The following is a 15560-nucleotide window of genomic DNA, read 5'->3' on the forward strand; positions in this document are numbered from 1 at the left end:
ACAGGAGGATTTGAAGGTCTACTGGGGGAGAGGTGATGAAGAGAAAAGGGTGGGGGTTGACAAAGAAAGGGAAGCTGGGAGGAAATGGACAAGAGCTACGGATGTGAGGAAAGCTGAAGGTGATATTTGGACCTGAAATAACCCGTCAGATCTAGGGCTGCATGCTTTTGATGCAGAATGGTAGCTTCACTTTGTAACCAGACATCAGCCCAGCCTTATATTCCAGGCCTGAGTTTTCTACACATGGCTCTTAAAGGTAAAAGTAGGTCCAGTCATGACCACCTCTGGGGCTGCGGTGCTCATCTCGCTTTATTGGCCGAGGGAGCCGGCGTACAGCTTCCTGGTCATGTGGCCAGCATGACTAAGCCGCTTCTGGCAAACCAGAGCAGTGCACGCAAACGCTGTTTACCTTCCCGCTGCAGCGGTACCTATTTATCTACTTGCACTTTGACATGCTTTTGAACTGCTAGGTTGGCAGGAGCAGGGACCGAGGAACGGGAGCTCACCCCGTCGCGGGGATTCGAACCGCCAACCAATCAGCAAGTCCTAGGCTCTGTGGTTTAACCCACAGCACCACCCACGTCCCACACACATGGCTCTTACTTGGCTTTTATACCTCATCTGGTTCCTGATCATCTCCCATTCTCAGGCAGTTCCACTTCCAACTCCACCCCCAGCTTTCTCTCTCTCCTCCTCTGGACTTCACAAGACAGCAAGACAGCTTTTCTGCACTGCAAGGACACTTCCAAATTCCTTCACTTCCTTTTTAAAGCAACTCTGTGGGCAGAAAACTAAACACATTCAAAAGTTAGGATTGCCTCAAAAATGGGAGAGAACTCTATCAAGGATATATTTATTTATTTAAATATTTTTTTATTTTATTTGCTCAACACCTAACAAAAAAAGACAAATTACGCCATAATAAGAATACCGTCAGTCACGCCCTACATAAAGAATTAATATAAATTTCATAATCCATAAACTGTAAAGTCTGCGTCTCCTAGTATTGGAATCATTTGAAATAAAAAAACTGGTTTCGGGAGTACGTTCATCTTAATGATTGAAATCCTTCCCAGGAATGTTAGTCTCAATCTGCTCCAGGTTTCAAGATTCCTTTTAGTTCCTAGCCAAGTTTTTGTATAGTTGTCCTGGAATAAATTAATATTTTTAGGGGTGATCCAAATACCCAAATATTTCGCTTTCTGGCAGATCCGCAATCCCAGTGTTTCTTCTAATTCGATTTTTTCTTGTTTCGATAGGTTTTTAACCAATAATTGTGTTTTGGTAGTATTCAACTTGAAACCTGCCACCTCTCTAAAGTATTTAATCACTTCTAGCACTCTTATCAAGCTTTCTTTAGGGTTTTCACTCATAATAATCAGGTCATCGGCAAAGGCTTTGAGCTTGTATGTTTTGTTGCCCAGGATGCAGTGGCGTAGCGTGGGGGGTGCAGGGGGGGCCGGCCGCACCAGGCGCAACATCTGGGGTTAGGGCAAATCCACGGGTTAGGGGGCGCAAATTACTTGCCTTGCCCCGGGTGCTGACAACCCACGCTACGCCACTGCCAGGATGATGCCTTTGACAGATTGGTCTTCCCGAATTTGATTGTTCAATACCTCCATTACCATAATGAAAATAAGGGGGGATAAGGGCTTTCCTTGCCTGGTTCCCTTACTAATGTTACACTCCTCCGAGATAATGCCATTAATAATTATTTTGGCCCACTGCTCTAAGTAAATTGGTGAGGGCTTGAGGCAAAACAAGGGATGGGATGGATGAGAAGGGGATGGGGAGTTTATGTCAGGACACTGTCCGCAATCCTCACCATGTCTTCTCAGAAGTAAATCCCACACACTCCAGTGGGACTTAAGTCAGAGTCAATTTAGGATTGTAGGTTTCAATCTAGGATTGTAGGTTTCAGCAAAGGTGGAAGAAGCAGGGGAACAGACAGCTAACGAAGGGTGTGTACTAGGAATCTGAAGTCACATTGCAAGCCTAGCCATGTTTACTAGGAAGCAGGGTTGTAGTTTTTTAGCAGGAACCCTTACCTTTTTAAAATTAATATTTTTGGGGGGTGGCGGCTGGAACAGATAAACATATACCCAATGTCCAAGCCAAAAATCCATCTGCATCTCTACAGTCATACCTCAGGTTACAGACGCTTCAGGTTGCGTTTTTTTAGGTTACGGACGCGCCGAAATCCGGAAGTACTGGAATGGCTTACTTCCGGGATTCGGCGGTCGCGCCTGCACAGAAGCACTAAATCGTGCTTTGCGCATGCGCAGAAGTGCCAAATCGCAATCCGTTTGTGCACAGACAAGGCACTGCGTGTTGCGGCACTGCATGTTGCGGATTCTGCGGGTTGTGGACGTGCTTCCTGCACGGATCATGTTTGCAACCCAAGTGTCCACTGTAATCAATAAAGTTGTGGCCATTTCTAACCTAGATCATTGTCTGCTTGGGTTTATTAATCATATCTTACATTTTGCCACTGCCTGAGGGTGGCATGGCAACTGGGCCCGCAATCTCTCTATCTATATAGACATTGATTGATTGATGAGTTCCCCCATCCTTTTTTTCCAGGAAAAAAACCACTGGCTATTAGTATTTGTTATTTGTTTTGTGTTTTCTGGTTTTCTTCTTTAAGAAGCTTTGCTTTTTGTATTTCTTTATCCTTTTTGGATTCAGTGGGGGGGGTGGGGATGGGGGGAAACACACAACCCCTTTTATGTTAATTAATTATGTTAATTGTTCAAAGCCTTGAGTTTTTATCTTTTTAGTTCTAAAACCTATAATGTAACACCCTGGAGATGTTACACAGTTTCTGTTAAAGAGATTTTCCCAAATGAAATTTTTGAGCAGATCACAGCCTTTTTCTTTTCTTTTTTAAGAATGCGCTGTAAATCTCCATTGCCCCCGGGGATTGTCACATACATTTCAGCTTCCCTTTTGATGTTCTTGCAACTCAGCGTGCTAACCTTGAGCATTCCAAATTGCTACCACTTGCTCCCAGTTTAGTGTGGAGGGTTTGTGTGTGTGTGTGTGTGTGTGTGTGTGTGTGTGTGTGTGTGCCACCCAAACAGTACCGAATTTATGTATAAACTAAACAAACAAACTATAGCTTAGGGCCCCACTCTCTTGGGGGCCCCCCAAAAAAAATTAAAGGGAAAAAACTGGAGGTACATTTCCAAAATATAAGATAAAAACAAATAAAATAAAACCTACATACAGCAACAGTATTTCACTATTAATATTTGTTGTTTAGTCATTTAGTCGTGTCCGACTCTTCGTGACCCCATGGACCAGAGCACGCCAGGCACTATTAATATACTTCTTCTTAAATGTATTTCAATTCAACAATTACTTTGATAAAATACATATTTTGTTATGTGCAAATGGCTTTAGATACCTATTAGGTCCATAAATTACCATGTAGCATATATTCAACACAAAAAACAGCGACAATTTGTTGTTGGCAAAGGACAGCTGGACATATACAGGGCCCCATTCATAGCTGTCAACTTTCAGATTTGAAAATAAGGGATCAGCAGCCTCGAAAATAAGGGATCAGCAGCCTCACCTGTCCCGGGAACAGTCTATGGGATATCTAACAATCCAGGATAGCAGGGGGAAGCAGCAGGAAACTGTGCTGGAATAAGGGAATTTCCTGCAAAAAAAGGGAAGGTTGACAGCTATGGCCCCATTAGCTTCAGTTGCTTAGGGCCTCATCAAAGCTAAATCTGGCCCTGCCCCCAATCTATGGAAAAGGGTGAGGAAGGGGTCCATGCATACAGTTTCCTTGAGCAATAATCCCAAAGTCTTTCTTTTTACATGAGTGTGCTTTATGGGGTTAGTTTCAAGAGCATCCTGGAGACTTATGGTGATTTTGTAATTCCTTTTTTATTTACAACTATAACTGAGAAGTTGAGCAGCATGGATACATGCACTGCAGGCACACTGATGGGCAGTGCTAGCCTAATATTGTGTCCGTAACACCAAAGTAATTGCAGCTGGTCTCTGTTTTCCTCTGACTAGCCTGATTCACAAGCTGTGAAGCTTTGTGTATTCATCAAATATGATGTCCAACACTGAACAGTGATTCCGGATATTGACTACTGTTTCATAGAATTCTTTGTCAGCGTGGTGGGAAGATATGGAATTGCTTCATAAACCCATCTTACAGTGGTGCCTCGCAAGACGAAATTAATTCGTTCCGCGAGTCTTTTCGTCTTGCGATGTTTTTCGTCTTGCGAAGCACGGTCCGTCGCAACTGCGCCTCTTCAAGCGGCTTTAAGAAAAAAGCGAACAAACTCGCAAGACGTTTTCGTCTTGCGAAGCAAGCCCATAGGGAAAATCGTCTAGCGAAGCAACGCAAAAACCGAAAAACCCTTTCGTCTTGCACGTTTTTCGTTTTGCGAGGCATTCGTCTTGCGGGGCACCACTGTATTTCGAATGAATGTATGTAAATGAAAATATCAAATTCTATGGAACAGTGCTCATGTAGTCAATATCCGTACATAATCTGGTACCTCACTTCATTTAAAGATTTTCAGAGACTTTGAGACTAAAGATTTCATTTCGTATTTGTTATGGTTTGAAGGAATTCTATAAAGATTGTCTATTGCGTATGTACATGGTCATTGTGTTGCCTAGATGTTGCTGTCAAGGAAGGAAGTTGGCAGTAGCAGCAGCCATGGGGAGACAACGGAATGCTCCCTCACAGCTGCCACTGCTGCCACCACTGTCACTCAGGGCAATCACAGGCTCATGCGCATATCCAAGCTCTACAACAGTGGTGCTGGCGGAGAAAACAGGGGCATTCTGGGATCAAATCAGAAGCTGGGGTGGCTTTTGTAATCCTGGGACTGTCTCTGGAAAATAGGGACACCTGGAGAGTATTCTAGTTTATTGAGTTAGGGAGCAGGCAGTAGTTTAGGGCTAGAAGAACCATAGGCCTCACTCTACCATGTTATAACCAACTTTGGGTCTTCAATGTGTCTAATCACGACAATATTTTATACATCAAAATAATATTTTATACATCAAGATGATTACGGAACAGAAAATGGGGCGGTTGTAATCCCCAAAGGCCTGGTGGAATGTACAAAGTTTCATCAGGTTTCTGAAGTCCAGAAAGGAGCTAGCAAGGCATGTTTCAACAGAGCAAGTTTTCTATCTGTGGTACCACCACAGTGAAAGCCCTGCTCCTTGTAGGTGTCAGTTTTGCTTTAGTCACAAACCACACTTGGTACAGAGCTTTATTAAAGGTAAAGGACCCCTGACTATTAGGTCCAGTCGTGGCCGACTCTGAAGTTGCGGCGCTCATCTCGCTTTATTGGCCGAGGGAGCCGGCATACAGCTTCCAGGTCATGTGGCCAGCATGACTAAGCCGCTTCTGGCGAACCAGAGCAGCGCACGGAAATGCCGTTTACCTTCCCGCCGGAGCAGTACCTATTTATCTACTTGCACTGGCGTGCTTTCGAACTGGTAGGTTGGCAGGTTTTATTTTAATGGCAGAGCTTTATTAGATGACTTAAATTCAGCAGGTTCATATCAGAGGAAGTATTCCCTAAGGTGTCCTAGTCCCCAAATTATGTAAGAATTTTTTAACACAAGCAACATCTTGAATTTAGCCTTCAGAGCGATGGGCAGGCAATGAAGTAGTTCTCTCAGCTAGGCCACTCTTGACAGTGGCAAGGCTTTCTCGTGTATGCTTCATAGCGCTATGATGAATCAACATTAAGCATTATTTTGCAACAGGGAGCGACTGACAGCCAATGTGGTTCCTGGTGCATTAGGGTCACTATCTAGCCATTCTTGTAATTACCGGCTATTGTAGCCAGGCAACCATCTCAACAAACATTGCTCAATATGCTTCTTTGCCCCGTTATTCTAGCTGGCTCTGAAGCCTCAGGCATGCCCCAATCGCAAATTTTGTCAATTATTTCCTTGCAGACAAAGAGAAAGAGTCCATGGCCTGACGTTAGCCTTTGATATTTGTGTGCCTGTTTATACGTCGTCGACTGGCCTTGGCGTGAGTAAAGGGTAAAGGCTATGGCACTTGTAACCTGGAGCTGCCCTTTCAGGGGGGAAAGAGGAAAGGCAACTGTGACCATCTGATGCCACCCTGAAAGGAGCAAAGCCATACAGTCAGACGGAGGAACTGACCATTGGACTCAAAGAGGAGACACCTTCAAACCGAGGGCTAACCTCTGTAAAGGAGGATGCATTGCCACCCTAAAAGCCTGCGATATTCTTCTGAGCTGTGGGCTCTCCCCTGTGTATAGTTAGGCTTCCTAGATGCGAGTATAAATATATTGAGGAAAATAGAGAGTTTTTATAATGACTCAAAGATGCTTGCGGTTAAAACATGAAAATGAACGTGCTGTAAAATGTTGCCAGAAAAATCTGAATGTAATCAATTCTCACTGAGATGCTAAACCTCTTGGCACCTCTCTCGTAATTTAGCAATCACCAAGAGTGAGCGGTTGGGAAAGAGATCAGGGAAGTGGGAAGGGCCCACCCATTTACATGCACATTTCTTGTTAGCTAGCTAATTCTCAGAAATGGTAATAGATACTGGGTAAAGGTGAACTCAGTAAAGTTTCCCTAACGAGATATTGTAGCTGGATTTTGCTCCAAAATGGCCAAAATTCAGGGTTTGACCGAAAGTTTCAGGGTTGTTGTTTTCTGCTTCTTTTGGGTTCTCCAGGAAAAGTAACTAAATCTCAGGGTAAGAAGGTGGGTGCAAAAAGGCAAATTGTTTTCTGCAGGATTTCCTCTCAGCCTTCTCTTCCAATGCTTAAAAAAACGAACCACTTTCTTTTTACAACAGGTTTTATTTTTATTTTTTATTGTTGCTTCTGTTTTTGTGTGTGTGTGTTTTTTGCTCTTTTTCTGTGGAAAAGAGCAATAGCAAAGAGAACACTACTAAAACCGGCATAGGCAATGTATCTGGGCACACATGAGGAATAGAGAGGGAATGAATCCGCACTGGAGATAAGAGAGAAGATGCTTGAAATCTGTATTTTTTAAAAATAATAATCACGAAGTGCCTCCAGGCTCCGCCCACCGTGCTGCAAAGTAAGGTTCCACATGCATGGGAGGGAGGCAGAATAGCAGTGCAGATTTTGTTTGGTTTATTTTCTGAAATGAAAGAAAACTTTTATTTAAGACAAGTTCTGTTCATGATTAGGAGTTCTATGCACCATTTGCTGCTCCACCTTGGGCAGCAAAATCTCTCTTGGGCTGGCCTTGATACTTGGCAAACCCTATTCATGCTCAATACCTATTACTCTGGGATGTGGGTGGCGCTGTGGGTTAAACCACAGAGCCTAGGACTTGCTGATCAGAAGGTCGACGGTTGAAATCCCCCGCGATGGGGTGAGCTCCCATTGCTCGGTCCCAGCTCCTGCCCACCTAGCAGTTCAAAAGCACGTCAAAGTGCAAGTAGATAAATAGGAACCGCTCTGGCGGGAAGGTAAACGGCGTTTCCGTGCACTGTTCTGGTTCGCCAGAAGCGGCTTAGTCATGCTGGCCACATGACTCGGAAGCTGTACGCCGGCTCCCTCGGCCAATAAAGCGAGATGAGTGCCGCAACCCCAGAGTCGGCCACGGCTGGACCTAATGGTCAGGGGTCCCTTTATCTTTACCTTACCTATTACTCCAGACATTTCTGGCTGAGGGAAATGTTCCTCAAGAGATCTTTGCTTTGTTATGGTGTGTCTGCTTTGTGTTGAAGTTTTCTCAGCCTTCTCCTGCAGATTGGGGCTTGACTGGTTTAACTGAGTTGTGTAGACCTCAGAGTGTGCAGCAGGTTTTTCATTCCTTCTTCTGGTTCAGTTAGGTAAAATCTTTCAAAAAGCCCAGGGAGCTCAGCTGCTTAGGATCTGATTTAGGATGTGTGTTTGTTTGATTTGTATTTAGTATATTTGTTGGTGGAACAGTTCCACAGAGTGCTCCATATTTGGGGATATCTGGTGGTTATGCTTATGCACGTGACGTCATTTTGTGTTTCTGCGCATGCGCGAGCGCCTAAACCTGGAAGTAACCTGTTCCGGTACTTCCGGGTTCGACACGGTCCGCTACCCGAAAATGTGCAACCCGCAGCGTTTGTAACCTGAGGTATGACTGTACTCTATATCCTCCACTGATGCATAAAGCACAGGATCCAACAAAACGAATCTCTAAATGCATGAGAGCAGAGTTCTCATAATATTACATTGGTTAATACTTTCCTTGCTTTTGTACTATGCTTGGCTAACATACAAACTTGTAACTGAAATAATTTTTTGTGGTTTTATTTGTTGTTTGTAATGTTTAATAAAACAACAAAAATTGTGTAAAAGAAGGAGAAAGAAATATGTTCAGATGCGACTGACACACATAAAGGACTATGCATTTATATCTACATGTTTCTTAGGGTCAGTCACCTGAAAAAGTTAATTACAACTTTAGAACCACTCCATTTAACCGATAACCGTATCCATTAATTATGCTGCTAATTAATTTTATGGAGCAATGTGTATTTTAAAAGGACATTTTCTGTGGAAACATATAGCAGCAGAAAATGTTCTGGGAAATTTCTGCCCCGCCTTACTTGATGGGGTGGATTTAATTACATCTGTCCACCGGTCTTATAATTCTCATGTTCAGTCACCAACCATTTCTCAAATGCACTTCGGAATATGGCTTAAATTCATCCGAAATGTTAAATCTGCAACGCGTTTCCAGCATTTCGTGTTGCGTTCGGTGCCAAATTCACAGCTCAGAAAATCTGCTTTTTTATACTCCTTCCAAAGATTTCCATGTTTACTGTTTCAAAATTAAAATGCTCCCGAAACAGAAATGCTTACTGCTGAAAAACAAACTAATTATACGTTGAAGAATACAAACGGAGAAGTAGGCATAGGAATAATTGTTATGTTAAGTATCACAAAAAAAAATCAGGTAGACCAACAAGAAACCACTAGCGGGGGAGTGCCCTTGTTTTTTGGGTCCTGACTGTGGGTTTCCCACAGGAATCTGGTTGGCCACTGTGAGAACAGGATGCTGGACGAGATAAGCCATTGGCCTGATCCAGCTCTTCTTATGTTCTTATCTTTTACAGTAGGTTGAATAAGATGTATTTTCAATATGAGAGACAAATGGATATCACTTAGATTTATCAGGTATGGCAATCCTACATGAGAGCAGGATTTTATGGATGAGTTTTTCCTCACTGCTCTCCAAGCCATAGCCTCAACTAACAAGCAGCTATTGTTGCATAGCTTTCTGTTGTTGCTGCTGTTGCTGCTGCTGCTAACTAATTAAATTTATATACAGTCATACCTTGGAAGTTGAATGGAATCTGTTCCAGAAGTCCGTTTGACTTCCAAAACGTTCGGAAACCAAAGTGCGGCTCCTGCAGCCAATCAAAAGCTGCATAAACCCCATCGGATGTTCGGCTTCCCAAAATAGTTTGCAAACCGGAACAGTCACTTCCGGGTTTGTGGCGTTCAGGAGCCAAAACGATAGAAAACTAAGCTGTTTGAAAACCAAAGTACAACTCTACTGCCTTCATCCAAATATCTCAGGTTGGTTCACAAGATCAAATTTTTCCAGTGTGCTTTCAGTTTTCCAGTATTAAACCAGCACTGAGTGTACTTCACTAACCAATGAAATAGTTCCATCTTTATGTGACTGAAAAAGACAAGATCTGATGACACTAAGGCCATAATACAGAACTCCCTTATATGGAGGGATGGGGGGGGGCAGAACCGAGCTATCTGTGATGTGACTGATCAGTTAGTTAAGTATTTTTATTTATTTACTTGATTTAGGGGGGCAGCTGGCTGCCTGGCTATGGTCATGATCCCTTATGTGAAATAGTGTAGCAGGAGTTGCAGCCCCTCCAGAGGCTTATAGAGAGTAAATATATATATAATTCCTAATTATAAAGTATTACATGCATATCTCCTTCTGGGTCACATTAAGGGGACCTTCCAACTCCTCAATTCTATGGTTCTATCTATGCATATACATTAACCTCTGTAAGCTGCTGAAGGGGTTGCAATACCTCCTGGCACACTATTTCACATATAGTGGATCTATTTTATCACCTCTGTGATCTAGGACCTCAAAAGTGGCTTCTTTGATCTTAGCTAAGTTTGCTCTAATGGAGCGGTGGCAATCAAGTTTCACGTCCCACTGAGATTTGAGGCTGGTGGTGTTCTTGATAAGTAGTCAGACTGGCCACCTGATGCTGTGGAAAGGAATTTAATGCAGATGTTTCCCTTGGGTGGCAATGAACTCTGTGACCCTTTGAACACCGTTTTCACAGTCATTGCTCAATAGCGGCGCTCGCCCAAAGCAGCACATTATGGTGTAAGGATTTTAGCAAGGAGTTTATGTTTTTTGTGGACACAGGGTACATCTCCTGCCCTCATTATCAGATAGTCTTAAGTGTCGGCCTTGGATTGCTTATCTAAAAGTGTCTTGTACACAAGGCTTAAAGGTCCTCTGAGCCTCTGCTCATGGTTGGTGTGGAACAGAAGGTGGAACCGAGGCATCTGTATTGCAAATGTCTATTTTGTACAATGCAGGTTTTATTCCTGTTGGGTGCAGGCTCCAGGTATGGAAGACCCTTGGGCAGTAATAAAACACCTTTCCTGGGCACCCCTCCTTCAGTTAGTCCTCCCTCAGTGAGTCTACCTCTTCACCACCATTGTCACCAACTACTGCAGCTCCTTTTCCTCATGATTGCTACTATCCACTTGCTTAAAGGTAAAGGTAAAGGGACCCCTGACCATTACGTCCAGTCGTGATCGACTCTGGGGTTGCGGCGCTCATCTCGCTTTATTGGCCAAGGGAGCCAGCATACAGCTTCCGGGTCATGTGGCCAGCATGACTAAGCCGCTTCTGGCGAACCAGAGCAGCGCACAGAAATGCCATTTACCTTCCCGCCAGAGTGCTACCTATTTATCTACTTGCACATGACGTGCTTTCGAACTGCTAGGTTGGCAGGAGCAAGGACCAAGCAACGGGAGCTCACCCCGTCGTGGGGATTCGAACCACCGACCTTCTGCTCGGCAAGTCCTAGGCTCTGTGGTTTAACCCACAGCGCCACCCACTTGCTTGCTTGAGCAAACTGGCATTGGCAATGGCATCTACTGCTCCTTCTTGTTGTTGTTGTAGGTGTTGGGATGCAACTCAGCTTGTACTGAAGACTTGTGGGTCTGCATTGGATAAAGTAGCATGAGAGAGGAACTTCCCTAGACTGTCCTTTAACCTGTGCTGACCTTGCTTCAGGTGCCTAGGCTGATACTTTCAGAGTTGCATATTTCCTTCTTCCTCCTAGCCTTGGGAGAAGATACATCTCTCTGTGTGTCTTCTGCTGATACCAAAGGGCAGGCATGGCTCATTGTTAGAACTAGGAACCTTCCTATCAAATATGTCTTACCTTGAATAAAGTTAGCATTTTTATTTTCCTGAATGCAGAGTCTCAGCTATGGCCAGGGGCTAGGTGTGATTATCCTGCAACCATTCAGTACTCAGTTCAAATCCCATTTTTAGGCCTATTTTTTTTAATATTTATCAAAATATATACAAAAGTTTATACCCAATGCAGAGTATTTTTTTATACTACACTTTTAAAATCTAATCTAAAAAAAGAGCAAAAGAAAAGAGAAGGGGAAAGAAAAGAATAAAGAGAAAGAAATGGGAAAAGATAAAAACACTCCCAGTTCTCTGTCAGCTAAATATAGTACCACTCATTAACATCCAACCATTCCGTTTTCTATAAGCCAATAATTTTTCCGTCTTCAAATCCCTTTCATGCAAAAAGTCCATAAGAAGATTCCAATCCTTTAAAAAATGACAATAATTGTTTTTCTCCAATTAAACACATTAACTTTGCCATCTCAGCTAAGTCTAATAATTTTATCAGCCATTCCTCCATAGTAGGGCTGTATCTTTCCATCTTTGTGCACGTAACAATCTCACCGCAATTCAGACTCCAAGCTTACATGTTAAGCTGTGCATAAGTTCCAAGACTTCTCACCACCAGCATTGACTGACCCTGAGCAAGCGGTGCGTGATCAAGTAGGCTGCAGTGATGAAGGGGAGGAATGGGTCCTGGAGGGGTCTTGTAAATGGGCCCCCTTCTTTGGTGCTGGCCCTGTTTTGAGTTGTAGCACATGGGGGGGTGAAACTCTGAAGCTGCTGCCTACCAGGGGGGAAGCGAAGCAGTAGTGGGGTCGTGGTTGCATGGCTGTACTGATGGAAGTGCCAGATTAGCAGGGGCGCAGTTGTCAGTGCAACTGCTGAGCCTCAACTTTGCTGCCACCCTGCCCCAGCTTAGGTCCAGATAAGTCAGAGTGACATGGGTGTCGGGATGGTGGTTCTGCAATCTTAGGCTTTTAGGCAAGGCCTGCAAGCACACTCTTGCAACTAGCACTACGTGTTCAGTCCTTGTTAGCTAGGCTGCCCGAAGCCTTTGCTTCCTCAGAAACTTCTGGTCCTCCCTTTGAATTGCAATGGGAACCTTTTGGGAGAATGTAATAAGAGCCTGATGGCTCTGGCCAGTTGAGTCCAGCACCCTGTTCCTACAGTGGCCAACCAGATGGGAACTGCTCCTGCCGTTTCCAGCGACTGGTATTCCTTTGACAGTAGAAGGTTCTTGTTCCTGCCTTCTCAGCTTTTGCCAGGGCTTACTGGTTACCTATCAGCTGGGTTCCTGGGCCCTGGCTCCTGCAGTCACCCAACTGCTCTATCTCAGCTGGACCCACATAAACCTCCTTTGGTACCTGGGACATGAAGACACAAGGGTTGCCAGATTCCAACCTAGAGATAGTGCCCATTCCGTTAAGAATTCATGGGGAACAGGTGTGGATTCAGCCGTTGTACCCGACTGATCTTCCACTAGTCACTTCTTCTCGATCTGCTGCTTTCAGGGAAGCAGGAATCCTGACTGCTACATTAGGGAAGGTGAAAGAGGGTGAAGGGACTGGAGACTCAATGAATGCATTCTCTTTCACTGCTTTTAGACATTTCAAACAGGCAGGCAGGATCTCTGTATCCCAGTCTGTCAACCCTGCCAGGGAGAGTGGTATTACCAAGCCTTGTATAGGCAGAGGAGGCCCTCCTGGTACGTTCACCACCTTCAGAAGTTGGCTTGGAGGGGTGGCAGCCAGGACAGGGCATTATTTATGGCAGCCACTAAGCTGTGGAAATCCCTCCCCACAGAGGGAAAATCAGGCACGTTCATTGTGTAGGTTTAGTCATATGCTGATGACACACCTCTACTTTGACTCTTGATATTTGATATATATGTTTTTAGGACGCACCCTGTTCTTTCGATTGTATATTGTTTAAACTATTTTAATACTGTATGTTTACATTGATGTAACCCACCCTTCTTAAGGGGGAGGGTGGGTAGGAAATCTCATAAATAATAGTAATCCCTACTGGTTCAACTGGGGGTGTCAGAAGTTGTACCAGGACCATATATAGGCAAAGTACATACAACTGAGACGCAGCTCTTGCCAATGTAACCAAGTATAAGGACACCTGGTACTTTAGCAGGGTTGCACTTTAATATATCATTGTTTTCCCTGAAGTCAGCGATCCACAGAGACAGATTTGGCTTTTTTCCTTCCAACGTTAGTTCTTAGCAGTTATCACTAATGTTGTTTCTTTATAAATGTTCATCTGGTTTACAAGTTGTTCTGCATAAACTGGTGGAAAGCATGATTAAAGGTAAATTATCAATGACGAATCTTGCAATAGAAAAACCAACAAAGCTTCTGGAAAGCCTGACTGACCTTTTACAATTCTATGAAAGTGTCATTAACCACATGGACACAGTGATCCTGTAGAAATTGTCTACTTGGACTTTCAAAAAGCTTCGGCTAAAATTCCTCAGCAAAGACTCCTGCGTAAACTTAGCAGCCATGGGATAAGAGGACAGGTCCTCTTGTGGATTGGTAACAGATGCTAGAACAGGAAGCAGAAAGTGGGAATAAGTGCCCATTCTCACAATGGAGAGATATAAAAAGTGAGGCCCCATGGGACCTGTGTTTTCTAATTTGCTCATAAATTATCTGGATTTAATAATGTGCAGTGAAGTGCCTAACTTTACTGATGACACCAAATTATTTAGAGTAGTAAAAACAAAACAAAAAAGGATTGTGAAAGAATAGCTCAAAATATCTTTTTTGTGGATGGGTGGGCATTAAAATTGCAGTTGTGGTTCAGTGTAAAGAAATGTATACTGATGCATGTTGGAACAAAAAATCTTAACTCCACATGTTCACCAATGGTATCTGAGTTGGTGGTGAGGATATCCCAGGACATACAATGGTACCTCAGGTTACATACGCTTCAGGTTACATACGCTTCAGGTTACAGACTCTGCAAACCCAGAAATAGTGCTTCAGGCTAAGAACTTTGCTTCAGGATGAGAACAGAAATCAGGCTCTGGCGGTGCAGCAGCAGCAGGAGGCCCCATTGGCTAAAGTGGTGCTTCAGGTTAAGAACAGCTTCAGGTTAAGAACGGACCTCCGGAATGAATTAAGTACTTAACCCGAGGTACCACTGTACGAAGGAATTGTAATGTGAACAGAGGCCACCACACTAAGAGACATATGTGCAGCTGCCTCGCATGGTGCATCAGTTTCCAGGCTGCCACATTTCAGATTGCAGGTGAGGAACTGAATGTTTCAAAAGTTCCCCATTTCTGTTTTATTTTATTTTTAATCCCTCATAACAAAAGCTGTTGCTTACGCAAGAAGGTGGGCGAGAATGCTCTCCCTGACACACTAGTTTTATATGTCTGGAGAGTTGTTTTGTTTTGTTTTAATGTGTGGGAGCGCTCAAATAGTCAACCTCTCACTTGCAATCTGAAGTACAGTCAACAGCAAAGGATTTGTCGTGTCAAGCTGCAGATTGCATGGCTTGGCTCTATACAAAAGAAGTTTATAGGTGACAGACTCGGCAAGAATACCCGCATCTGGGCGACATGTACCATCATGAGGGCAATCCCACAGAGGCTTGTTTCAGGTGATCCATCGCAGCTCCCTTTGTACAGAAAGGAACATGTGATCCCCAAACCCGAATGCAGCCTGTGACTCACGCAATTACAGCTTCAACTAACTTTGCTTGCTTTGCATGTAAGGGCAGTCATTACCTCCTTTTGTCTCATTCACCTTAGTCACCTCTTCACTTTGGAGAGCAACAAGAGCAGCTGTAGTGTGGGTGCCACAAAGTCATTTTGGCAAGCTTTGGATAACTCCTTAGGAATCTGCCTGCAAAAAGAGCAAGCAGACTAGAATGGTTGTCTGTGCAATGTGTGCATGGGACGGGGGGGGGGAGTGCTCTAAGTGGGTTTGTTTGCTCCCTTGCTTCATTTTTGCAAAGAACAGTGGGCCTTAGTAGCTGCAGGAGGCGTCCTTGGGGAAGGCACAGCTTTGTGCAGCTGCTTGGGAGAAAGGGACTGGTGTAGAATTCTACAGAAGTTATTTCGGTCCTGTGATGCACTAGGTAGGACAGAACTAGATATTTTTAAAAATAAATAAATTAAG

At 43.9% G+C, this 15560-nt stretch overlaps 1 protein-coding gene across 1 annotated transcript in view; it reads left to right on the top strand.

The window, feature by feature from the left end:
- Positions 1-15560, top strand: part of EPHA1 (EPH receptor A1) — an 83261-nt gene that overhangs the window by 14387 nt on the left and 53314 nt on the right. The gene's annotated exons all lie outside the window — the stretch shown is intronic.

Source organism: Podarcis raffonei, chromosome 17 (genome assembly GCF_027172205.1).
Source record: "Podarcis raffonei isolate rPodRaf1 chromosome 17, rPodRaf1.pri, whole genome shotgun sequence".
NCBI classification, from domain to species: domain Eukaryota; kingdom Metazoa; phylum Chordata; class Lepidosauria; order Squamata; family Lacertidae; genus Podarcis; species Podarcis raffonei.